This window comes from Myxocyprinus asiaticus, chromosome 35, assembly GCF_019703515.2.
Source record: "Myxocyprinus asiaticus isolate MX2 ecotype Aquarium Trade chromosome 35, UBuf_Myxa_2, whole genome shotgun sequence".
Taxonomy (NCBI): domain Eukaryota; kingdom Metazoa; phylum Chordata; class Actinopteri; order Cypriniformes; family Catostomidae; genus Myxocyprinus; species Myxocyprinus asiaticus.
In genome coordinates, this window is record NC_059378.1 from 42,016,921 (window position 1) to 42,044,613 (window position 27,693).

Here is a 27,693-nt window from a genome sequence, read left to right on the forward strand (position 1 = left end):
GCCCTTCAAAGTGAAACACTTTCTTTGTTCCGCACAGTGAAAAAAAAAATAGTTTCCTCATGCAATGCCTTCATTTAACACCAAGACAAGCGGATATTTCAAGATTAAAATCACAGCTTCAATTTAAGACAGCACTCTGAGGTAAGTTTTGGCTCTAATGATAACACGGGCTTTTCTGTGTAATGTGATGATAATTTTCAGGGTGATAATGTAACTGGGCTCTTATGACATCAGTTTTTAAGTGTACATTTTTAAATCAGTGCAGCAATATATCAGTGCGCTTTGTCCCGCATGTCATGAACAGTATTTACGCATTTACTGGAAACTATTGCAGCTACTTCGGGCGGATTAACTGTATACATCCGTGTAAACATCCACATTAAGTGAAAATGCCTTTTTCTTTGCCGTTCGCGCGATCGACAACTGGAGCGCAAACAGACAGCATTTCTGCGCGTGCACAGCGAGGGGCGCGCGTGATAGAGATGTGCGGGCGCGAGGCGATCGTATGGCGAAGACAGTGGCCGTGCCCAAAATCGTTCACTCATTCACTAATTCCTATATAGTGAATGGCAGTTAGTGCACTATATCTCAGCAGTAAGTGAACGAAATGAGTGATTCGGACGCTGACGTATACACCGAGTGTCGGAGCTCTGGGCTGTCACAGAAACAACGTCACATATGAAATTTTAAAATACTTGGGCCTTGTTATTCTTATTAAATAATATATTAATACAATAAATCTTCATTCTGTTTGTCATTTTTAATATATACTGTGTGTTAATATAAAGAGTAAACACATTTGATCAAATAAACAGTACATTTTAAAATGTATCTGTATGTTTTGCCTCTCTATATGTTATTTTGTTACTTTAATCAAGTAATGATTGGTCAAAAAGTAATTTACTACATTCAGCATGAAATAAAACATTGCAGGAGTGAAGGAAGCAGTAAACTCCCACATCTTCCCCGTGGTGGATTGTGGGCAATTAACCATCGTCGAGTGTACATCAAATGTGCATTCGAAATTAGATTGCATTGTGGGTAATAATGAGTGAACAAAGTAAGGAACGTATGTCTCACTCAGAATTCAGACACTCCTACAAAATGGCAGACACTTGAAATAGTGCACTATATAGTGGATAGGGGGCGGTTTCAGACACAACGAGTGTTCTATGACCAGAGTTGGTGCCCTAAACAGGCTGCGTACTCTGCATTTAGAGAGCGGCGGTACTGCTGTACAGAACTAATGAGCTAAATTCTTTCGACACTGAAAACTGTAACTACACTGAAATAAAAATCCACGCAGGACTTTAAAAGCTATGAAAGTAGGCATTAATAAAGCATGATCTTTCTTTGGTTTATATTTCAGCATTATATATAATGTCCTTGTTGGACATTATCACCGTAATAATTACTAGAAATGTTTCCAAACATCTCTTCTTATTGACAAATTCATCCAGATCTGAAAAGAGCCCTTAAAGGGATAGTTCACCCAAAAATTACAATTCTCATCATTTACTCACCCTCATGCCACCCCAGATATGTATGACTTTGATTCATGTGCTGAACTCAAATGAAGATTTTTAGAAGAGTTTCTCAGCTCTGTAGGTCCATACAATGCAAGTGAATGGGTGGCAACATTTTAAAGCTAAACAAAATCACATAAATCAGCATAAAAGTAATCCATAAGACTCCAGTGGTTAAATTAGTATCTTCAGAAGCGATGTGATAGGTGTGGATGTGAAACAGAGAAACAGATCACCTTCACATTCTTCTTGTGTTTTTGGTGATTCACATTCTTCTTTGCATATCGCCCCCTGCTGTCCAGCAAAAAATGACAAATATTGATCTGTTTCTCACCCACACCTATCATATCACTTCAGAAGATATGGATTTAACAACTGGAGTCTTATGGATTACTTTTATGCTGCCTTTATGTGCTTTTTGGAGCATCAAATTTTGGCCTACAGAGCTGAAATATTCTTCTAAAAATCTTCATTTGTGTTCTGCAGAAGAAAGGAAGTCACACACATCTGGGATGGCATGAGGGTGAGTATGATGAGAGAAGTTTCATTTTTGGGTGAACTATATCTTTAAAGTTATAGCTCATAATTTCCCTACCTTCATGTTGTTCCAAACCCGTGTGACCTTCTGTATTCTGTGGAACACAAAATATGTTAGACAGAATGTTAGGGACTGACAGTCTCAGTCACCATTCACTTTCAAAATATGGAGAAAAAAACACATTCACTGAAAGTAAACATTCTGTCTAATATCTCCTTATTGTGTTGCATGGAAGAAAGAAAGTCATATGGGTTTGGAACAACATGATGGTGAATGATGACAGAATTTCCATTAATAATAATAATAATTCTGTAGTACATGTTAAATGTGTATTATGTAATGGAATATTGGGGAGGTAATGTCCATTATGTAATTTGTGAAAGTAACGAGTTACTCACTACTTGAGTACTCTTTTAATTGGAGACTTTCTTACTCTTACTCAAGTAATTATTTATGTTAGTACTTTTACTTTTACTTGAGTAATTCTTTTTTTAAAGTAGTTGTACTTTTACTTGAGTACAGTTTTTGGCTACTCTACCCACCTCTGCTCACATGAGATACTAACAGTAAAGCCCAAAGTATGCTTCGCTCAGACGCGGATGCTCGTACAGAACACATGATGCAAATCTCGTCATCAGCAGGGTGCGTGAACACTGAACACGTGCAGCCCGATTTATCTAACCACACGTCTTTGAATGTGCCAAGGTGGCAAAGAAGATGTAATCGCCGCTAAACATCAGGAGATGAAGGTTAAAAACAACAACATGGATGTGGGTGTTAATATCAAGAACGTATGTGTTAGGAGGTCTGGAGATATCTGCGTTTGTATAACTCCAGTCTGAAGGAATATAAAGATATCTTTATGGGTCTAAACTCCTGAACAGGAAGTCCGTGTCTCGTAGTCGTAGCACGCATGTGCCAATCGCCTGTGTATGCACGCACAGTTATATGGAGTATACTTTGACAGACTCACGTTTGACTGTATGCAGACGCTGAGTGTTCGTGTCAAATTGGAAGTATAGCCAGGGTTTAAGTTCTTAACCAATTCTTTCCTCACTGTTCTCTAGAGTTTATCATGCAGGGACTCCAGGATTCTTCAGATACACATTATGAATGTAAAAGACCATTTGAATGTCTCACAGATGAGAGCAGCAGTTCAGTCGTGTCCAGTGACTCGTGTGAGTACTATCAGATGGAGATATTTGGCCTGTTGCCGAGCTCACAGGCTCATCGCCGACAGCAACAGAATTCATCCAGACACGCTCGCGCATGATCAGAATGAATGTTTCCTATTGGACAGAGAGTGGAATGCCAGTGTACCACTCAAAGCTCATCCTGTCTGCATGCAGGACAAGAGAGACATCAGGTGTGCTAACAATCAATCAATCAATCAATCAATCTGTTGGTCGGTTTAGTTGGTCGTTTACACAGAAGGTTTCTAGTGGTTTAACCCTCCTATGATATTGAAAAATAGCACCTCCCTTTGGTATTCACGGTCATTTTTGACCTGAAGGGTCAGATGTGTAACCTTTTTTTTTTGATGATGATAATGATACCATTTCTTCTTCCCTGAAGTAAGAACAATAAACGTATGCATTTCTTTTAGGGATTTTATGCTATTTTGACCTTATTTACATGTAAATTAAAATTTTTTACCATAATTTGCCTATACAAATAAGCAAATATTTGGAAAAATTAAACAAATTCAGAACCTACAGTTCTATAAGTTGAAACATGAAGAAAATATGAGAATGTGACATAAATTGGAGGCAGATTGCTGCCATCTGATGAACAAAATATAAATAACATGACTTGAACACCATGTCATGCCAGTAACAGCCAGTAGATGACTGTAGACACATACTGTGTAGTCTGATGACTTGTTGTAACCTAATTTTAGATTTGATCACAAGATATGCATTTGGGTGTGTGTGTGTGTGTGTGTGTGTGTGTGCTGTGTCTGTGTGTGTGTGTGTCTGTGTGTCTGTGTGTCTGTGTGTGTGTGTCTGTGTGTCTGTGTGTGTGTGTCTGTGTGTCTGTGTGTGTGTGTCTGTGTCTGTGTCTGTGTGTCTGTGTGTGTGTGTGTGTGTCTGTGTGTCTGTGTGTGTGTATGTGTCTGTGTGTCTGTGTGTGTATGTGTCTGTGTGTCTGTGTGTGTATGTGTCTGTGTGTGTATGTGTGTGTGTGTGTGTGTGTGTCTGTGTGTGTGTTCTACATTGTGATTTTTGTAAAAAAAAAAAAAAAAAGGCTCTGTGTTATAGTCTCACGAGTATATTTGTGTGTAAGTGTGTTTGTGTGTGAGTGTGTGTGTGTATGTTTTGCACTGAGGATGTTTTAGAGTCTCATCCTGTAATTTCTGTTTGGTTTTTTTCTGCTGTTTTTTGTGGCTGATTTATTGATTGTATTGGACTGATAAAAAAATATTGCTCTGTTTTTTGGTTTTTCCCATTCATTTTCAATGGTTGGACAATTTTGACCACGAATACCAAAGGTGTCGCTTTTTTATGACCACTTAGACTTAACGAATCAAGCCCAAATAGTTTTGTATGTTCAGATGGCAAATGGAGGAAAAGTCACCAAGTCTTGTACTGCTTAGATAAAATAAATCATTTTAGATTATCTAAAAATGTAATCAGAGAGATTACAATTCTGATTACAATTTTAGTCATGTAATTTGTAATCAGTACCAGATTACAATTCTGAAGTAATCTACCCAGCACTAAGAATAACATACTAATATAATACTCATTCTATATACAGTATTGCATGCTGATCACAGTATGCACATTTTCTGTATACATGGAATACCCAAATAACAAAACATTAGTAATATCAGGCATGATTTGAAACATCTTCATCTTGATATTATTATGATGCAAAAATATCAGACTGTCAAAAATGCAACATAAACGTATCTATTTCTGAGATTATAACTGGACGCCACTCGCCTGAATAAAACATGGAATGTAATGAGGTGAAGTGACAACAATGTAGCATACTTGCATACTTTTTAACATACTGTAAAACATATTATTATGAAATAATATGCAGTGTATAGTATATACTGCACCAAAGTCTAGTAATCCATTCCTAGCACACCTAAGTGTCCTGTCTACCAATCAGAGAGCGGCAGCACCTACAGAGGCGCAACATTGGCTCGTGGGACTCGCGGAGGTGGAGCCAGCAAATCGCAAGGCGGCGCTTAAAGGAGCATGTGGGCAGGGACGTGTCAGGACTGTTGCCATGGAGACACACACTTCACAAGATTGAAGGTGACTGAGTGTGAGAGTGTGTTTGTGTTTGTGTGTGTGTTTGTGAGTGTGTTTTTGTGAGTGAGTGTGTGTGTGTATGTTTGAGAGTGTGTGTGTTTGTGAGTGAGTGTGTGTGTGTGTGTTTGTGAGTGTGTGAATGTGAGTGTGTGTGTGTGTGTGAATGTGAGAGTGTGTGAATGTGAGTGTGTGTGTGTTTGTGAGTGTGTGAATGTGAGTGTGTGTGTTTGTGAGTGAGTGTGTGTGTGTTTATGAGTGAGTGTGTGTGTGTTTATGAGTGTGTGTGTGTGTGTTTATGAGTGAGTGTGTGTGTGTGAGTGAGTGTGTGTGTGTTTATGAGTGAGTGTGTGTGTGTGTGTGTGATTTGTGAGTGTGTGTGTGTGTGTTTGTGAGTGTGTGAATGTGAGTGTGTGTGTGTTTGTGAGTGAGTGTGTGTGTGTTTGTGAGTGAGTGTGTGTGTGTTTGGTGAGTGTTTGTGTGTGAGTGTGAGTGAGTGTGTGTGTGTTTGTGAGTGTGTGTGTGTATGAGTGAGTATTTGTGAGTGTGTGTGTGAGTGTGTGTTTGTGAGTGTGTGTGTGTGTTTGTGATTGAGCGTGTGTGTTTGTGAGCGTGTGTGTGTTTGTGAGTGTGTGTGTGTGTGTGTGTGTGTGTGTGAGCGTGTGTGTGTGTGTGTGTTTGTGAGTGAGTGTGTGTGTGTGTTTGTGAGTGTGTGTGTGTATGAGTGAGTATTTGTGAGTGCGTGTGTGTGTTTGTGAGTGTGAGCGTGTGTGTTTGTGAGCGTGTGTGTGTGAGCGTGTATTTGTGAGTGTGTGTGCGTGTGTGTGTGTGTGTGTGTGTGTGTGTGTGTTTGTGAGTGAGTGTGTGTGTGTGTATGAGTGAGTATTTGTGAGTGTGTGTGTGTGTTTGTTTGTGAGTGTGTGTTTGTGATTGCGTGTGTGTGTTTGTGATTGCGTGTGTGTGTTTGTGATTGTACGTGTGTGTGTGTGTGAGCGTGTATTTGTGAGTGTGTGTGTGTGTGTGTGTGTGTGTGTGTTTATGAGTGAGTGTGTGTTTGTGAGTGTGTGTGAATGTGAGTGTGTGTGTTTGTGAGTGAGTGTGTGTGTTTGTGAGTGTTTGTGTGTGTGTATGAGTGAGTGTTTATGAGTGTGTGTGTGTGTGTGTGTGTATGAGTGAGTATTTGTGAGTGTGTGTGTGTGTTTGTTTGTGAGTGTGTGTTTGTGATTGCGTGTGTGTGTTTGTGATTGCGCGTGTGTGTTTGTGAGTGTGTGTTTGTGTGTGTGTGTGTGTGTGTGAGCGTGTATTTGTGAGTGTGTGTGTGTGTGTGTGTGTTTATGAGTGAGTGTGTGTGTTTGTGAGTGAGTGTGTGTGTTTGTGAGTGTTTGTGTGTGTGTATGAGTGAGTGTTTATGAGTGTGTGTGTTTGTGAGTGTGAGTGAGTGTGTGTTTGTGAGTGTGCGTGTGTGTTTGTGAGTGTGCGTGTGTGTTTGTGAGTGTGTGTGTGTGTGTGTGTGTGTGTGTGTGAGCGTGTATTTGTGAGTGAGTGTGTGTGAATGTGAGTGAGTGTGTGTGTTTGTGAGTGTTTGTGTGTGTGTATGAGTGAGTGTTTGTGAGTGTGAGCGTGTGTGTTTGTGAGCGTGTGTGTGTGCGCGCGCGTGTGTGTGTGTGTGTGTGTGTGTGTGTGTGTGTGTTGAGTGAACGATGACACTGACTGGCATCCACAGGTCAGTTTGGTGTCGGGGTGAAGGCTTACTTCACATTCCTGCGGTATCTGCTGTGTTTGAATCTGCTGTACTGTGTGATTATCAGTGGATCTGTGGTGATGCCAGCGCTGGTGTTCAGAGACAAACATGGTGAGACGGGATGAGGGTCTGAAGAGTCAGGCTTTAAAGTTGATGCACTAATACTGATCTAATGTCAATTACAAACAAACATATTTTGATTTTTTAGGGAATCTGGGGTTCCAGGACTATTCCTTTGGATATAAAGACATTTTTATAGGATCAGTAAGTTATTTTACATTGATCTCTCTCTCATTTCCTCACCGAACAGATTCATGTGAATGTGTATGCATGTGCACATCAGCTTCAAATTAAGGTCTGTGTTCTGGTTAAACCTTTATTCTGAAGATTGGAATATTCCTATTTACATCAGAATCAAAATGGCACATGCTATAAAATCTGTCTAGACTAAAGTCTGTAAAAAACATTTTTACACTATTGCTTGACTTTAGCACACAGAATAACTACTGACATGCGCAGATATTAATGAATAATATTCCATTACGTTGAAGATTCTGAATAAGGAGTTTACATGACACAGAATTCAGATTATTACAAGCAAATCTCAGCTGGAAGATTGGCTTAATCCTTAATCCATGGCTTAATCCATCATTATTTCATCAAATATCTCGGCCTCTGAGTGGACTTAATTTAAGATTCTAAGCTTTCAAATGATGCCTGACTTATATATTCAGAGACTTTAATGTTAAACTTAACGTTAAACGTAAATGTAAACTTTTTTCACTATATAGCATCCCCCTAGAGTTTAAGGGGTTTAATGTGTTTGCATGACTAAATTCGGACAAATATCGGACTATTCTACTGCATGTAAATGTGGTCAATGTTTTATTTTCTAAGTTAACATTAATGAGCAAATCTATAGTATTTTGCAAAATTTACAGATACTGGCACACTTTTACTAATTTTTTGCATGCTCTCTTTTTCTCTCTCAAAAGGGTTTTCTTGAAATGTCTCCAGTATTTCATAGTTTCTACACACGTGGTTCTCTTGATTTAGATTGTTTAAAAACTCCAATCCTCTTTCTCCTCGGCATGACGTCTGTTCTTGTCCTCAGTGTCTTTATGGTGGTCCGCAGGTCAGATCTTTTGCTCCTGAAGGAAACATTCAGAGGACTTTTTCAAAACAGCATGTTTTATTTGATTTGTAATGAATAATTCAGTGATGTTTGCTGCTGTTTTTCAGGACTGTTGTAGGTTATAAACACTCATGGTTGACTGGAAATCGCTTCAGTACTAATATGAGTTATAAAGTGTTTTGCGGATGGGATTTCTGCATCCAGAATCCACAGGCAGCATCACTTAAATGCAACTTCATCAGGAACGAACTGAAGGTGAGAAATGAACAGCTTTCAACACATTTGTTTTTGACTGGACAAATATTAGTGTGCAGGATGATGTCGTCAATATTTCCATTTTCCCAGAAGAGAAAAACTCAATTTTAATGTGCTTTTTGGCTAAAAAAAATTTCTGTCAACTTTGATCGAATATATACACTCATACTCTGACTTCTGACCTCCAGATGGATCTCGAGGAGCAAATGTTTAATGAGAGAGTCCAGCAGCGGTCACTCAGACAGTGGGTTCTGCTCGTCTTCCTGCGGGTTGTTCTGAACTTCCTTGTGTTGATTATTCTGGGCAGCTCCTTCATTCTTATCCATTACGCCATCATACTGTCACAACAACCGGTACACGTTAAATATGTTTGTTTCTTCAACTTCAGGCTGTTTCAGGTTCCATGGGTTGATTTTCATCAAAACAAATTTCAACTTTTTTCTTTTTGTTATATGAAGGTCTCATTAAAATGGACTAGGACATTTTTACCAGGTGTTCATTTATTTTTGATACTTTTCAAATGTCTTATGTATAGATTTGACTGTTTAAGTCTTGTCCTAGACCCAGACTTTCAATATTAAACTATGAAAATAATTATAACTAATTATTACAAATCTAATTATTACAAATCTGGAGCGTTTTTGGGCTGCCGCCTACAATTTTTCTCACTCAAATTTAAAAGCTCACCATTCACACATACTGTGGACTAATTGCCAAAAATGGCAAACTAATTTATTTTAGAGAACCCCCCCATCACCCCCCCCCCCAAATAATACAAAAAAGACTCAAATTATTAATAACTAATATTGTATGTGTTCATAATCTTATGATAAACAGATTAAATTTTTTTTACTGTTTGTTGTTGTTGTTGTTCTAACTTTGTAAACATTTCTGGTTCTGTTCACTATCTCACTTTGAAAAGTCTCATTTTATTTCACTAAATGGTAGAAAGCACTAGAAAAAAAGAATAATTTTCTCTATCACATTCCATCATAATATACAGATCTGAAATGTAGGTGGCGCTCTAACACATTTTATTCCTCACAGATGTGCTCTTCCATAGACATTCAGTCTAATGTTCAGTTCATGCACCACCCTCATTATTTCATTGAATATCTCGGCCTCTGAGTGGACTAGAAGCTCAATCTAGGTGTCATTAGAAAGCTGAGATCCTCCATTTTATGATGATGTATAACATTTTATCATCCATATATACATTTTCTGATGATTTGTTTAGCATGCTTTTCCTCCGGGACCGCATATTTTGTTCTGGACATCTAAGATGTAACACTGGATTCAAAACAATCATTCCTCAGCACCTGATTGGAAAGCTGAACCTGCTGGGCCTGAACACCACCCTCTGCAACTGGATCCTGGACTTCCTGACTGGATCGGGAGCAGCATCTCCACCTCCACCACACTGAGCACTGGGGCCCCCAGGGCTGTGTGCTCAGTCCACTGCTGTTCACTCTGCTGACTCACGACTTTGCAGCAATGCACAGCTCAAATCGCATCATCAAGTTCGACGATGACACGACCGTGGTGGGTCTCTTCAGCAAGAACGATGAGTCAGCATACAGAGAGGAGGTGCAGCGGCTAATGGACTGGTGAATAGCCAACAACCTGTCTCTGAACTTGGACAAAACAAAAGAGATGGTTTCTGACTTCAAGAGAGCACGGAGGGACCACTCTCCGCTGAACATCGAACTCCTTTTTGGAGATCGTCAAGAGCACCAAATTCCACCAAGAAAGCCCAACAGCGTCTCTACTTTCTGCGAAGGCTGAGAAAAGCTCATCTCCCACCACCCATCCTCACCACATACTACAGAGGGACTGTCAAGAGCATCCTGAGTAGCTGCATAACTGCCTGGTTTGGAAATTGCACCATTTCGGATCACAAGACCCTGCAGAGGATAGTGAGGACAGCTGAGAAGATCATCGGGGTCTCTCTTTCCTCCATCATAGACATTTACACCACACGCTGCATCCTGAAAGCAACCAGCATTGTGGATGACCCCACACACCTCTCACACAAACTTTTCACCCTCCTGCTGTCTGGCAAGAGGTACTGAAGCATTCGGGCCCTCGCGGCCAGACTGTGTAACAGCTTCTTCCCCCAAGCCATCAGACTCCTCAATACTCAGAGACTGGACTGACACCCACACACACACACATACACACACCCCACACACACACACACACACAACTGAACACCATCCGACTCCCTTTGCAATTTTGCACATTTCTGTATTATCTATCCACATTTTTTTATTTATTTTTTTGCTGCTACTCTATTCATGAAATATTGTACTTAATTTTTTGTCACTTCTGCCTGGCTGCTGCCCCAATAACTGTCCATATATAGTATAAGCTTATCTGCTGAATACTATGTCATAGTATGTTATGTTTACATTCACAGCATTTTCTATTATATTGTAGTATCTTTTTGCACTACTCGTTTCATCGGACACTTTCACACTAGAACTGTGTACTGGTCGGTGCTGCACTGTCTCTCACTGTGCCTGTTGTCCTGTTTCAGCAATTATTGCACCGTCTTGTACTGTTTGCACACGTTTGCACATGCACTTTATGTAGTAGTGTGTAGGTCTTTTAGTTCTGTGTAGTCTCCTGTAGTTCTGTGTTTGATTTATGTTGTTTTATGTAGCACCATGGTCCTGGCGGAACGTTGTTTCATTTCACTGTGTACTGTACTAGCTGTATATGGTTGAACGACAATAAAAGCTACTTGACTTGGATTATTCACACAAGCAAGCTCACAGACAAGTAAAAAATGCATAAAAGAGACATTTGTATTAGATGACTTACAGAAATCATATTTTACTTTGCGATTCTGTAGAAAATCTTTCGAACTGTGGTATTAGTGCAACAAAATAAACTGTACAGTCACATTCATGAGAGTGAGAGCTTTCATTTGATATATGACTTGTACATTCATGTGCTATGTGAGAATTTTGTTTTTATATAAATATTTCTACCCCATTACCTCTAGGGGGTGCTAATTTTCAAGATGATTGTTTTGAGGCCTTATTTTGTTATATTAAGTAATATAAATTATGGTTATCTCTGAACAGTTCAGATTTTAAGCTTTCAAATTATATCTCATATGGCTGATTGATGTATTCGGAGACTTTAATGTTTTAAGCGTAAACTTTATTTGCGATATAGTGCCCCCCTTTGGACCCCCTGGCCGTTAATAAACATAAACAATTTCAATATTTATTGTGTGAAAATAATTTATATCAATTGTTCAAAATTACAGTGATTAAATATCACGTGAGCAAAATATTTTATTGGCCGTCATTTCCAATCAAGCTGTAATTTTTACAAATTAACCAAAAAGTGTGAAAATATGATTTAACTGTGTGTACTTAGGATACACCAAATGTAAGCTATAAAAAGGAATCAGTCATTTTAATTGAAAAAGGTTCAAATGTAATTTCCATCAGTGTCATTTCCAGCACAGAATTCTATTAAACACTCTACAGAATTTGAGATGTGCTGGGAATTTTCCTGAGAAAAATGACATAAATCTCCTGTGATGCATGAACATACACAGTTGGACATTGTTAGTGACTCATTTTAAAAGTGTCCAAATCTGAACACGTCTCTCTCTCTCTCTTTTTCAGTATGAGGGTCTTCACTGGATTCTCTCTCTAATATTGGAGTATCTTCCTCCAATCACCATGACAACATTAAACTACCTGTTACCGCACGTCTTCAGTAAGATCTCAGAGTTTGAGGATTACTCTCTCACTACTCAGCTCAACCTCACCCTGATCAGGTCAGACAGGTCATGCCCTTTGACCTCTGAAGTGTGTTATATATTCCGATGGCATTAAATTAACATTGCGAATATATTGTGTTGCGTGTGTGTTTGTGCGCGCAGGAGTATTTTCCTAAAGCTGGCGTCTTTGGGCATCTGTCTGTTCTTCCTCATCATACCACCAGAACCTCGTACAGGTGTTATACACAAGGTTTGTATATAATCTCATTAATATCTTAATTGTTTCTCCTACACAGCAATTAGATTCAAATAGACTCTTTTGTTGAAGTCTGCTGCTTCCTTAAGTCTGTAATCAAAGTCAGAGATCTCAATATGAACTAATCCAGTTACAGTGCATCTGGAAAGTATTCACAGCGCTTCACTTTTTCCACATTTTGTTATGTTACAGCCTTATTCCAAAATGGATTAAATTCATTATTTTCCTCAAAATTCTACAAACAATACCCCATAATGACAACGTGAAAAAAGTTTGTTTGAAATCTTTGCAAATTTATTAAAAATAAAAAACAAAAAAAAAATAATAAATCACATGTACATAAGTATTCACAGCCTTTGCTCAATACTTTGTTGAAGCACCTTTGGCACCAATTACAGCCTCAAGTCTTTTTGAGTATGATGCTACAAGGTGGCACACCTATTTTTGGGCAGTTTCTCCCATTCTTCTTTGCAGGACCTCTCAAGTTCCATCAGGTTGGATGGGGAGCGTCGGTGCACAGCCATTTTCAGATCTCTCCAGAGATGTTCAATCGGGTTCAAGTCTGGGCTCTGGCTGGGCCACTCAAGGACATTCACAGAGTTGTCCCGGAGCCACTCCTTTGTTATCTTGGCTGTGTGCTTAGGGTCGTTGTCCTGTTGGAAGATGAACCTTCACCCCAGTCTGAGGTCCAGAGCGCTCTGGAGCAGGTTTTCATCAAGGATGTCTCTGTACATTGCTGCATTCATATTTCCCTCGATCCTGACTAGTCTCCCAGTTCCTGCCGCTGAAAAAAATCCCCACAGCATGATGCTGCCACCACCATGCTTCACTGTAGGGATGGTATTGGCCAGGTGATGAGCGGTGCCTGGTTTCCTCCAGACATGATGCTTGCCATTCAGGCCAAAGAGTTCAATCTTTGTTTCTCATGGTCTGAGAGTCCTTCAGGTGCCTTTTGGCAAACTCCAGGCGGGCTGTCATGTGCCTTTTACTGAGGAGTGGCTTCCGTCTGGCCACTCTACCATACAGGCCTGATTGGTGGAGTGCTGCAGAGATGGTTGTTCTTCTGGAAGGTTCTCCTCTCTCCACAGAGAAACACTGGAGCTCTGTCAGAGTGACCATCGGGTTCTTGGTCACCTCCCTGACTAAGGCCCTTCTCCCCCGATCGCTCAGTTTGGCTGGGCGGCCAGCTCTAGGAAGAGTCCTGGTGGTTCCAAACTTCTTCCATTTATGGATGATGGAGGCCACTGTGCTCATTGGGACCTTCAATGCTGCAGAAATATTTCTGTACCCTTCCCCAGATCTGTGCCTCGATACAATCCTGTCTCAGAGGTCTACAGACAATTCCTTGGACTTCATGGCTTGGTTTGTGCTCTGACATGCACTGTTAACTGTGGGACCTTATATAGACAGGTGTGTGCCTTTCCAAATTATGTCCAATCAACTGAATTTACCACAGGTGGACTCCAATCAAGTTGTAGAAACATCTCAAGGATGATCAGTGGAAACAGGATGCACCTGAGCTCAATTTTGAGTGTCATGGCAAAGGCTGTGAATACTTATGTACATGTGATTTTTTTCATTTTTTATTTTTAATACATTTGCAAAGATTTCAAACAAACTTCTTTCACATTGTCATTATGGGGTATTGTTTGTAGAATTTTGAGGAAAATAATGAATTTAATCCATTCTGGAATAAGGCTGTAACATAACAAAATGTGGAAAAAGTGAAGCGCTGTGAATACTTTCCGGATGCACTGTAGGTTCTCCACATTCGTTTTAGAATTAAGAATTGAATTTGCTAAGTTAGCTCTATATTCTCACTGTATGTCAATGGCTAAGAAAGATCAAACTCTAAACAAACTTTTCCTTTGGATCCTTTTGTGACACTTATTTCTTGTTTTTTAGTTTTATAGTTGCCGTTTGTTTGTGTTTGTTTATCAGTGTGCTGAGAACGAGTTTGGAAAGGAGATGTACAAACTCACCGTGTTCAACCTCCTCGAGTGTATCTTCAGTGCGTTTTGCCTGGCCTACCCAAGAACGTGAGATATCCGAACTACTACTTTCAGCAGGTTTAAGCTGGATTTCGAAGTGAATTCTTTGGTAAATTACTCTACCTTTGTGGTTCATCGTAGGTTATTGGTGGAGAGGTTTCCAGATTCAAAGTTGGTGCAGATATTGGGCAAACAACATTTTGAGATTCCCTTAAATGTACTGGACCTGGTGAACAGTCAGACAGTAACATGGGTGGGCATGTTTTACTGCCCTCTTCTGCCCGCCATCAGCACCATCAGTCTGCTGTTTGTCTTCTATATCAAGAAGGTTTGATGTCAATTGTATTTGAATTCACTTTTGTATGGAAGCACATTTCTGCCACGTCAAAAAATCGAGCACACGTCCTTATTTTGAGATAGTATGAGATACTGTGTCATTATTTTGAGTTAGTCTCTCATTATTTTTAAATATTCTCACATTATTTTGAGTTAGTATCTCATTATTTTTAAATATTCTCACATTATTTTGAGTTAGTATTTAGGCTGATTTTTATACCATGTGATTCCTCCAATATTATTAAAATTATTATTTTTATTTTTTTTATTTTCTCCCTTTTTCTCCCCAATTTGGAATGCCCAATTCCCAATGCGCTCTTAGTCCTCGAGGTGGCGTAGTGACTCGCCTCAATCCGGGTGGTGGAGGACGAATCTCAGTTGCCTCCGCGTCTGAGACCGTCAATCCGCGCATCTTATCACGTGGCTTGTTGAGCACGTTACCACGGAGACATAGCGCGTGTGGAGGCTTCACGCTATTCTCCACAGCATACACGCACAACTCACCACGTGCCCCACTGAGAGCGAGAACCACATTACAGCGACCACGAGGAGGTTACCCCATGTGACTCTACCCTCAAATAATAAAATGCAAGTAACCATATAATCAAGTATATTTAAGGTACTGTAGTAAAATAAATTAACGTATTAACTTTTAAAATCGCTTCCCATATCTTTTGTTGTTAATGTCAAAGGTCATGCATCCAATCAAACTCTAGAGTATTTTGACTCAAATTCATCCGTCACTCAGTAGAAACTCGTCAGACTAGACAGATGTGAACAAGGACAGGTTGTGTGACATAAACTTATCCTCAAAAACCATCAACACAGTAGCTGGGTTTCCATCGAAATGTTTCACATTTTTCAAGCGCATTTGTAAAAATGTGACCAAAGAAAATGCAAATCGTTGCGCGTTTCCATCCACTACGTCATGCGCATTATCTTGAGCAGCTGAGTGACCTCCTTGCTTCGGTGAGAGTTTTATTTGCAGGATTGGAGCAGTTGTACCTTGTATTATTAAATGCTAACAGGAGACGCCACAGAATAAGTGTAATAACGAGGGCTAAAATGGATGCGATGTCCATACGCCTCCAGCCTCCGTATACATGGGAGCGCCCGCGCTCAGAACTGTTTTGGCAGATTGTGAGGACCTGCTTTAAAGACCAGCTGTGGGTTAAACACTTCCGAATGCCAAGAGCTATGCACGAAGAATTGTGTGCCAAGGTCGAACCTTTCCTTGGGCTAGTCACATCAAGCTATCGCTCTCTCATAACACGTGCATGAGTGGTCAAAACACGCCATCGTTTCCATCACCTTAATGTGCATTTTAACTACTACGGAACTAGAAAATCCACCTCGTCCTGGCACATTAAATTTGATGCAAATTCTGAGAGTTTATTCGCATATCAAGCGTTTCCATTCAGGATTTCTTATGCACAATTTGAAAATGTAAACCCAATAAAATATTAATGCATTTTTGTTTACGTTTTTACGATGAACAATTTTGGTTCTGTGTTGGGTCACCACTTGATGTCCAAAGTAAAATAGATCCTGAAGCAAAATCAGTTGAGAATCACTAGAGTAGAATATATCCACAGTTTTCCTTATGATGAAAACAGACTTCCGTTATTATTCATGGAACACTTCTGCAAGGAAAAGGTGGATAGAATGATGACAATAATGAATAATAATGAATTTTATAATCTCTCTTTCACTCTCTCTCTCAGTTCACATTAGTGAGATGTTGTGTTCCTGCTCAGAGAATATTCCGGACCACCAGTTCCTCAGTTCTGTTTAATTTCATGCTGTTGTTGGGTCTCTTTGTGTCTGTGGTCACTCTGGGTGTCAACATCAACAGGTATTAGTAATGGACTGACATCGAGTTTTCAGTGGCTGATATAATGGTGATAGATACAGTCCAAAAGTGCTTTTGATCATGTGAACTCTTTATGTTTGAAGTACACAAGATGATCCTTGGAATGTTCTTAAATCATGCTGGAGAACATGATCATCAGGTTTTGTTCATCTCAACTCCAGTGCATGCTGTCATTAAAGCAAATACAAAGACATTCTCAAATTCATGATAAATGATTGATTCGACTTTTCACTCAAATTGTGATTTTTGTAGTAAATCTGACAAGAATGCAAAATCAAAGCATCTTCACTACGTTTGGTGTCAGACTTTTGTAATTATGATACAATCTATCATAAATTAAATTGCTGAAATTAAATGAACATGTATTTCACTGAATATTTACTTAAATACACTCAAAAGGATCTAGAAACAGAATTGACAAGATTTTGACACGGTTATTGGCTGTAATCGCAAAATGGTCAAATGATGTCCAATCTTTCCATGTACAGAGATAAAGCTGGATCAGTTTGACACACATTCATAAACAACACTGTGTTTTTTCTGTGAGGTTTGTTCCGGGTGGCTGCGGTCCATTTGAAGGCAATGGAACTGTGTTTAATGTGACGAGTGTGTGTTTGAAGATGCTGCCCGTCCCCGCACAGACCGCCATCAGTTACATCTCATCTGAGGCGTTTGCATTCACACTCATACTGGCTGAGGTGTAAGTGTGTGTGTGTGTGTGTGTGTGTCCATGTACTTCTAACACTGTGTCCTAACCAGGTGTGATGCAAAAAAATGACTAGTAAAAGACAGATATATTGGTTTTACCAGGGCCGGAGTGGCAATCGGGAAGATCGGGAGAATTCCCGCTGGGCCAGTCAAAAATTGGACTGGTTAGGTCCGCATGTTGATTGACAAACTTTCATCATATGTCGCATAACAATTGCCAACAGTCCGTAACATCCGGTATTTAAAGGATTAGAATTGTGTTCCGTATTATAGCGGACGCAGTCTGTATTTTATCATCTCACACCCAAACAAATGAGAGAGTATCTTGTGAGAGACCAAACTCTCAAAAAAGCAAAATTTTTTCTAAGAACCCCCCATATAAATTAAAAGACTAAAATTATTCATAAATAATATTGTGTGTTTATGATCTTATGATAAACAGATTTTTTTTAAGAATTTTTTTTTGGGGGTTCTGTTCACCCCATCTTCCTTCTTATTTTATTCCACTAGATGGCAGGAAGTAATAGAAATTATTTTATTTCTCTATCACATTCCATCACAATATACAGATTTGAAATGTAGATGGCGCTCTAACACATTTTATTCCTCACAGATGTGCTCATCCATAGACATTCAGTCTAATTTTCAGTTAAAGCACCACCCTCATTATTTCATTGAATATCTCGGCCTCTGAGTGGACTAGAAGCTCAATCTAGGTGTCATTAGAAAGCTGAAATTCTCCCCTTTATGATGAAGTATTGTATCATTAATAGTCAAAAACATGTTTTCTGTTGATTTGTTTAGCATGCTTTTCCTGCTGAACCGCATATTTTGTTCTGGACATCTAAGATATAACATTGGATTATTCACACAAGCTCACGGACAAGAAAACAATGGCAATTTTTTTGAGTACTTTCTAAGGTAAAAGCAGATATAAAGTTTTTAGCTATTTGGGGTTACAGTAGAAGTTATCGGGGCATAAAAGAGACATTTGTATTCGATGTCTTACAAACAGTAGTGTAGTCTTGGGCATACACAGGCATACGCCGTATGCCCACCTGTCTTTCAAAGGATTTTGCGTATGCCCACCTAAAATGAGTTATGATATGTATGGCCACCAGAACAGCAAGGAGGATTTTGACCCATAACTCTGAAATATACTGAGGTGATGCTGCAGCACCGTTTAGTTAATTGTGATTATAATTTTCTCTAAACCCGCACAGAGCAACAGGAGGCGGGACCGCAACTGAAGGCATGGGCAAGATAGACATTTCGACTCAGCTGAGCTACCAATCAGAACATTAGTTTTAGACATGGTTGGATATTTTCTAACCAAGCATATTTTCCGTTTCAATAAGGGGCAAGACATTTCTTGCGTCTACAGTGAAATGCTGACGTGCCAGCAGCGCTGTTCACCATAATTTGAGCTGTATATTTACTTCACTGCTAAAAGAGAAAACATTAATGCATTTAAATAAAAACTTATGCTATGAAACTTTGGGAAAATGTCACTGCACCCGTGCTAGTTTTTTTATACTTTTCGCAGAAGACGGGTTGTCCCGTCATTGTATAAAATTTCATTTTTTTCTGTCTTTTACTGCAGTCAATGGTGCCTTTTTTTCTAATCATTAATTATTATGTACTGTATATCGTAATATAAGATAACATGTTAACGTGAACATTTTTACACTCATCAGTCATTACTTTTACAATGGTAAACAGTTTATTATGCATGAGGTAATGTATGTATTAGTTTATTAATTAGAGTAAGTATAAAGTGTTTCCTCGATAAATTCACAGTATGCCCACCTCTTCAGTCAGTACTACATCACTGCTTAAACATATCATATATATATATATATATAGTGATTCTTTTGAAAGTCTTTTAAACTGTTGTATTAGTGCAACAAAATAAACTGTACAGTCACGTTCCCAAGAATGAGAGCTTTCATTTGATATATGATTTGTTTATTTAAGTGCTATTTTATAGACTTTTATATTCATATTCATATTTCTACCACATAACCACTAGGTGGTGCTTATTTGCGATGCGGATGTTTTAAGGCCTTATTTTGATATAAGGTAGTTAGGGACTAGTTGCTACGTTACACAAAGCATAGTGTTTTCATAACAAGCATTTTTTGCGCAACGTGCAAACAAGCACATTCAGAAAGCCAAATTGCAAGAATTAAAAAAGTATAAAGTGCGAAACTTACGACTTGCAAATTGAAATTGGGTCACAGAGAGTTGGTACCGATCCATCCTCGATCCTTAGCTTGGAAGTAAATCCAGCCTTGTAAATCCAGCCTTGACCCTCGTTGATGAAGCAGTCCGATGTAAAATGGTTTGCACAAACATATAGGGATTTTCCTATTGTTGTGGGCACATTGCCATCAAAAATAAAACTAATCCACTGGGTCTTCAGTGGCTCAGATTCCGGGAGTACATGAAGACTCTTGTGTTCGCTCTTGCAGCCAACAACAGAACATTTGGCGTGTTTACCTCGTAGCTGGGACATTCTCGAGTTAGCACAAGCAGCTCCAGTGAGGAGATAAATATGGCGGACTGTGCGCTGCTCGCTCAGGTTTTAATGAGGGTGGACCTAAGCTACTCGGGCAGATCTCTTTGCCAGCTGTGGGCGGTACCTTTCCCCTTTTGACATCATAAGGGGCTGCAAACCCGAATGGCTGTTTTTTATTGATGGGGAAAGGCGAGGGAATGGTCTTTTACCATATTTTGTGGTTGTGTACACACACTGGGGACACGTAATTATGTAAAAAAAAATTGCAAAAGTGGATTTTGCATAATATGTCCCCTTTAAGTAACATAAATGCAGAAGTGCAGAACCAACCAGAAGTGGTTTCAAACGATACCACATATGACTTCTGTATACAGGCGATGAGTGACAGCGATGTGACCAAGTTTTTGAGCTAACCAGCCACAAACACAACAAATGATTGGTCGCCTGGTTTCTATAGATGAAATTACAGTGACGCCACACCTTAGCAATCATGTTTATGGGTATTTTTGGAGATCTGCAGCGCGAAGGTAATTACAAAGGTATATCTTTGGTTTACATTGAAGAAATATGTGTAGGTTCTTTCTGAACAATTGACAAAACCAGTTTAAAGTTGTTTGAACAGGCCAGTATGAATAAGTTGTTCATGTAACAGTTGGGATCAGAGTTTGTGTGATTCCTTCATGAAAAGTTCAAATCGACAGACAGCAGCTGCAAAGCTGATGTGATAACAATGACGGTGATCCTTAAAATATTATAATTTATGTCAAATCTAGATGTTGACCTGAAGGAAATTTAAAGCCCAAATCTCCAATAATCTTTTTGGGGCATTTTCAGCTCAATTTGAACGAAGCATCCATTGACAGCAGTTCTTTTCTTGGGTGCCGAAAGAATCTGGAAATCCCGTGTTTGTTTGTAAACAGTACATCATGCTGGGTAACTCCACCCACAGTTAAATCTCATTGGTCCAAAACTGTGCATTGAACAACAAATATATTCTGACTGGCTATGAATTTCTCTGCATTTTCCCTCTCAGTAAAGTTAATTGACGATTTGGTTGGGATACTGTGTAATGTTTATAATGGTGTTTGACTGTACAGATGTGCATGTGTCTAAGTTTTCTGAAGCTGGTTAACTGTTTTACAGTGTCATACTGATGTCATACTTGTCTCATGGACGAGCCAATTGTAAAGCCATCGAGAGACTGAAGGACATATTGGTTTTGGTGAGTGTGACAAAATCTGTCATTTGCTATAGCCATATACAAACGAAATAAAAAATACCCTATGGTTAATTTACATGTAGGCTACATTTATTTATTTAACAGAAGCTTTTACGAATGAAAAAAACCCACAATGTTTATCCCTCCTGTGGTATTAATGAATAATTGGAGACTCTTTTTTTCTTTAACTTCCTTTGGTATTCGCGGTCATTTTTGACCGGAAGGGTCAGATGTGTAACCCTTTTTTTGATGATGATAATGATACTATTTCTTCTTCCCTGAAGTAAGAACAATACAATTATGCATTTCTTTTGGGATTTTATGCTATTTTGATCTTATTTACATGTACATTTCTACACTTTACAATTAATTTGCATATACAAATAGGCAACTTTTTTAATTTTATTTTTATTCAGTACCTGCACTTTTATAAGTTGAAACATGAAAAAAATGAGAATGTGACATAAATTGGAGGTAGATTGCTTTCATCTGATGAACAAAATATAAATAACTTGAGTTGAACACCATGTCATGCCAGTAACAGCCAGTAGATGACTGTAGACACATACTGTGTAGTCTGATGACTTGTTGTAACCTAATTTTAGATTTTATCATGAGATATGCATTTGGATATATATTTAGACATTATTAAACTATTATTTGTCAAAGTTTAGCATTTTAAATTGATTTGAAGTGTCAGTTTTTGCTGTTAATGTCATTATGCTGCAATCAAACCTGACCATGGTGTTACAAAGAGAAGACACAGAATAAACATTTTTCTACCAATAATTTATTTCAAACATAAAAATGTAATAACTCAAAGTAAATGCATAATAATGTCAAGAAAATGAACATCAAGAAACAGAAATGAACTGCAAATTCAATTAGAGTATAAAACAGAAGAATCAAAGTAAACATTTACAATTTCAAACTTTCTATTGTAAAAATTAATTTAGCAAACATGTGTGTGTGTTGTGCATTGTATGTGTGTTATCATCTCACCCCTTCATTTTTGAGTGTGTATGTTTAACATTATGACTGTTTTTTTTTGTTTTTGTTTTTTTGACAAATTAAAAAAAAAAAAGCTCTGTGTTATAGTCTCACCAGTTCATTTTTGTATGTAAGTGTGTTTGTGAGTGGGTGTATAAATGTGTTTGTGTGTGTGTATGTTTTGCACTGAGGATGTTTTAGAGTCTCACCCTGTAATTTCTGTCTTGATTTTTCTGCATTGTGGCTGATTTATTGATTGTATTTGGCAGATAAAAAAATTACTCTGTTTTTTTATCTTTCCCATTCATTTTCAATGGTCGGTCAATTTTGACCATGAATACCAAAGGTGTCGCCTTTTTTTTTATGACCACTTAGACAACGAATCAAGCCCAATTTTTTTTTTTTTTTTTTTTTTAAGATAAAGGAAACCATTTTTATTAAATGAGGAAAATGTTTTTCTGTCAAAGTGACTGAATACCATAGTAGGTTTAATATTTAGGAAACATGTCAGCAAAAGTCGTGGTGCTCATTTGGTAAACACAAGTTCAAATCCGGCATGCTACATTTTCCCATCCTTTTCCCATCACTTCCTGTACCTTCTCTACTAACTAGACTATAAATAAAAACAACCTAATAACGGATATTTCTATGTAGATTGTCTAAAATGTCCTCGTTTGTTTTCTCATTGGACAGTTGCAGAGTCCAGAATTTCTTCCATATCTTGTTTTTGTCTTTCAGTGCTGCTCAGATAAGCGTTTCCTGGTGAAACAGCATTCTACAATCATGAGACGACAGCAAAGGACAAGCTAACAAACATGCCAGACGCTGCAGAGTCGCCCTTCTTATGAATGAAGAGACCCTTTGTGTGAAAGTTGCTAATCACATGCTGTTTATACTAAATAGTATGTGCTATTAGAGTTAGTGCAGATCACTGAATATACGGTATAATATTTGTGTTGGATTTCTGAAGTGTGCATCTGTGCATACACGCTGCATACATGTAAATATTTACACATTTATAACTTCTTCTGTAACCATGGCGCCAGTCTTGAACTCTGAGTTTATTGTTATGTGTGCAAATCAGTGATACAACTGTTACAGTTTTACATGTAAATGTTTTATGTGCAATATGAATGTTGTAAAAGTAGCTATTCTGTGTCAGCAAAAGCCATTGTCAGTATTATACATACATGTTTCCTGTTTTATTATACCTAAGCTTTTACAGGGTTCCTGCATGTCTGGGAAAAACTGGAATTTTGCAGTGCAGTTCTCCAGTCGTGGAAAAGTCATTGAAAATTAGAAAAATACCTGGAAAATAATTATTTGTCCTGAAATTTTTTTTTTTGTGTAATGAAACGGTTTGACTGTGTCACAAAAAAGGTTTTTGTTATATGCACAAAAACATGGTAACGATCGGGACTCGAATAGGTGTCAAACACACATTTTATTTTGTTACTGTTGGCTGCTGCGCATCGTTAAACAACATCATTGGTTTACTGTCATAAACAAAGAACGTACATTCTGTGTTAATCTGCTGTCATCTCTGCTTTGCTCTGACTAAATAGTTTAAGTGTCAGTATAGTGCAAAATATATATATTTTTTTGGATTCAATGGCTGAAGTGTTAACTACAAAAACATTTGAGTTGTAAACTTTAGATAACAACGGTCGGAACGCTGCTAAGGCGGAAACGCATCATCACAGTCTGTGAAAAGTGTCCATTAAACCACAAAAGGCTACAATTAAATTAAATATTTAATCTGCATGTGCTGCACGCTTCAAAATGAATGTGTGAAGCCGGCTGCTCATACACTGGAAACATCATGATCATCAGGTGCACTTGAAGTGTGCAGCACATAAAGACTATATTTATTTAATTAAATCTCAGCTTTTTGGGGTTATTAATCACACTGGGAGGTGAGAAACTACCTTCAAAAACACACAGAAAAGCCAAAAGAATAGCTTGAATGTTCACATGAAATCGGGGGGGGGGGGGGGGGGGGACAAAAATATTTTACTACTGTATAGTTATGTTTACTGTAATTAAACAACAATAATAATAACAAAAATGTATTAAAGAAATATCTCACATCTGTGATGTTCTGTTGAGCAGCAATTCATTTGACAAAAATATCTCCAGTGTTTCAAATTTTGTTGTGAGGATTTTGTATGAAAGAACAAATGCAATGTTATGTTCAAAATAAATTAATTTGGATAATTCTATTTTATTTGAATAAAGTTTTAACGAATTCATTTAATTAAAAATCATTTCAATTATCAAATTTATTTAAGATGTCAATTACAGAATTTCAGATAAATAACCATCCAATAACCACAATACAAACTTGACCTCTCGTGTGTTTTTTCTTAAATATTACACCCCTTGGGCACATAAAATGTGTCTTGAAAAGAGGGGAACTCTGCACAATTAATCAAATAAATATTTAAGCTTACAATTACAGCTGCAATGATGAACTAATACTGAGAAGTGTCAATTATAGTAGTCTATGTAGATCTACTCATATGGCATCAACATTTTCAATTTAATTCACTGATTTATGTACTGTATGTTTTTACAGTGGCTGAGCATTGTAAACAATCACAAGTCCATTGCTTGCTTCTGTGTATAATTGATTCAAAAGTTGAATTCAACTTTGTTTTCTATGCTTCTAAGAGGACCAGTTTAAAGTTGACAGTTTTACTGATGTATAAAACAGCAATGAAGTCATTCAAGGACACAGTTCAACACGTGAAGCCAACATAAGGAATATGGCATGCAGTTGATTTACCCCAAAAAAAGTATTTTAATATAAACTGTATTAATCAAATAGAATTTTGTCATAATTGTGCAGCCCTAATCTTGTTTTTTTATGTAATCTTTCAATGATGTGTCTGATTGTGTGGACAGTGTCTCATTACTTTCTTCTGTAATTTATGTGTTACTCTGAACAGTGAGAGAAGCATGAAGTTCATTATCTCTGAAATACACATGCTAGTGCAGATCTGCAGCTCTCTGATCTTTTTTTAATTGTTTATTATTATTATTATTTTTTGTTTTTGTTTTTGTCATTAACATTTTTTATTGATTCCATTCAGTAAAACCCAAACTTGTCCCTCCCCCACCCCCAATACAATTTAAATGACTACATACAACAAAACAACATTGTCTCTCTCCCCTAACTGTTGTTGAAACCCTCCAGGAAGGTCACATATCTGCCCCATTTCTTCCTGTATGCCTCCATGTTACCCAGCCATCTATGCGTTATTTCCTCGAAAGCCACTACCTTGCCCAAATCGGTGCACCACTCCTGAAAGGAGGGAGAACTAGCTGCCTTCCAACCCCTTAGAATTATTTCCCTCCCAATCATCACACTGGATAGAACCCACTTTTTTATATATATGTCATTTATATCAATGACTGTCCCATCCCCCACAATACACAGTCTTGGGCAGAGAGTAACGTCAGTGCCCAAGACCTCACTGATAAAGTTCTGGACTTTCGATCAGATCTCCTGAATCTTCGCACAGAACCAAAAGGCATGGGCTATGTACCCATCTTCCAACTGGCATCTCCAACAGGTAGGTGTATCTATTAAACCAAGTCTATACAACCTAGAGGGGGTCCAATAGAAACAATGTATGATCTTAAATTGCATAAGACGTACCTTAGCGTCTCTGGACATAGATTTTACATTTTTTAGAATCCTTTCCCACTCCCCATGCTCCAGTGCCACATTCAAATCCTTTTCCCATTTCCTTGAGAAATGATAAAGCTCCGTCACCAAAACTCTGAATCGGCAAAGAATAGTACACTGATGCTTCGTGACCCTTCCCAATAGCAGCAATAACCACACAAGAGTGTCTGCCGCTTTAGGGGGTTGTATACTACTTCCAAAGACAGTACATAATAAATGACGCAACTGTAAATATCTGAAGAATTGAGACCTCGGAATACCAAATTGCTGTACAATATTATCAAAAGATCTCAATATTCAGTTTTTGTACATGTCTCCAAGCGTAGCAACACCCTTCTCAATCCACTCTGTCCAGCAGAAGGGGCACTTATCAATGCATAATTTAGGGTTCAACCTTATGCTTGAGGCAAGATTCAGATCTGAATTGAACATGCAGGAAAACTTTGACCACACTGATTGCAAGTGCGAAATGATGGGATGAGAGTTTACCTTTCTGGGCAATTTCGTAGAAAGACTTTGTAATGGTGAAATACAAAACCAGGGAGGGGCCCTCTCCAGTGGAAGCGACCAATGTGCCAAATGTCTGAGACCAAAAGCATAATAGTAAAATAAAATCTTGGGGAGACCTAACCCACCTTTGTCAACTGGCCTGTGTATCTTATTAAAATGCATCAGAGGACATTTACCATTCCAAATAAAGGATTTGGCTATACTATCAAATTGTTTAAAATAAGTGAGAGGAACTTCAATGGGGAGAGATTGTCGCAGGTAGTTGAATTTTGAAACACAATTCATAACATTAACCTTCCCAATCATAGATAAATGTAGTGAAGCCCACCTGCCCACATCACTCGAAAATCTTTTTATTAAAGGGTCAAAATTAACTCTGACTAAACCACACACATTTGCTGGGAATAAAATGCCCAAATACTTAATGCCCTGTTTGGGCCACTGGAAGGCACCCGGCTGGAAAGCCGTTTCTGGGCAGTATGCTGTCAGAGACAAAGCTTCGGATTTACACCAATTAACTCTGTATCTCGAGAACTTAGAAAAATAATTAATAATCCTGTGGAGGCAAGGCATAGATCTAGTGGGGTCAGACACGAATAATAAAATATAATCTGCGTAAAGCAGAAGTTTATGCGCCATACCTCCCTTCATCACCCCTGGAAAATCACCCTCCTTTCTTATCGCGGCTGCTAATGTTTCAGGGCAAGACAAAACAATAATGGGGAAAGAGGGCAACCCTGCCGAGAGCCCCTATCCAGAGTAAAATAATCTGAAATTAATCCATTTGTTTGAACCGCCGCTACCGGGTGTCTATATAGTAATATAATCTATCCAATAAAAGTATTCCCGAACCCGTACAATTCCAAAATCTTAAAAAGATAATCCCATTCTACTATATCAAACGCCTTTTTGGCGTCAAGTGAGATAGCCGCGACCGGAGTCTGATCATTCGCCACTGACCACATAATACTGATGAAATGCCTGATGTTATCAGAAGAGCTGTGGCCCCGAATAAACCCCACCTGATCAGTATGTATAAGAGATGTCATAACTTTACTCAATCGGTTAGCCAGAATTTTTGACAATATTTTAACGTCAAGCTGGATCAGGGAAATTGGACGGTAACTCTTACACTCGCTTGGATCTTTGTTCTTTTTAAGAATCAGACTGATCCGGGCTTGTGTCATGGTTGGCAGAAGCTTTCCATTCTTTAATGATTCCGTATAAACTTCTAACAAAAGTGGAGCCAGTTCTGTAGCATAAGATCTAAAATACTCAGTGGCAAAACCATCTGGCCCCGGAGCTTTGCCTGTAGGTAGGGACTTAATTACCTCGCCAAGCTCCTCCAAGTTTATCTCAGAATCAAGAGAATTTTTTTGCTCATTCATC

General features: G+C 38.4%; 1 pseudogene; it reads left to right on the plus strand.

The window, feature by feature from the left end:
- LOC127426484 (transmembrane channel-like protein 7) lies at positions 1-25,074 on the plus strand (annotated as a pseudogene).
- The last annotated feature ends 2,619 nt before the right edge of the window (positions 25,075-27,693 follow it).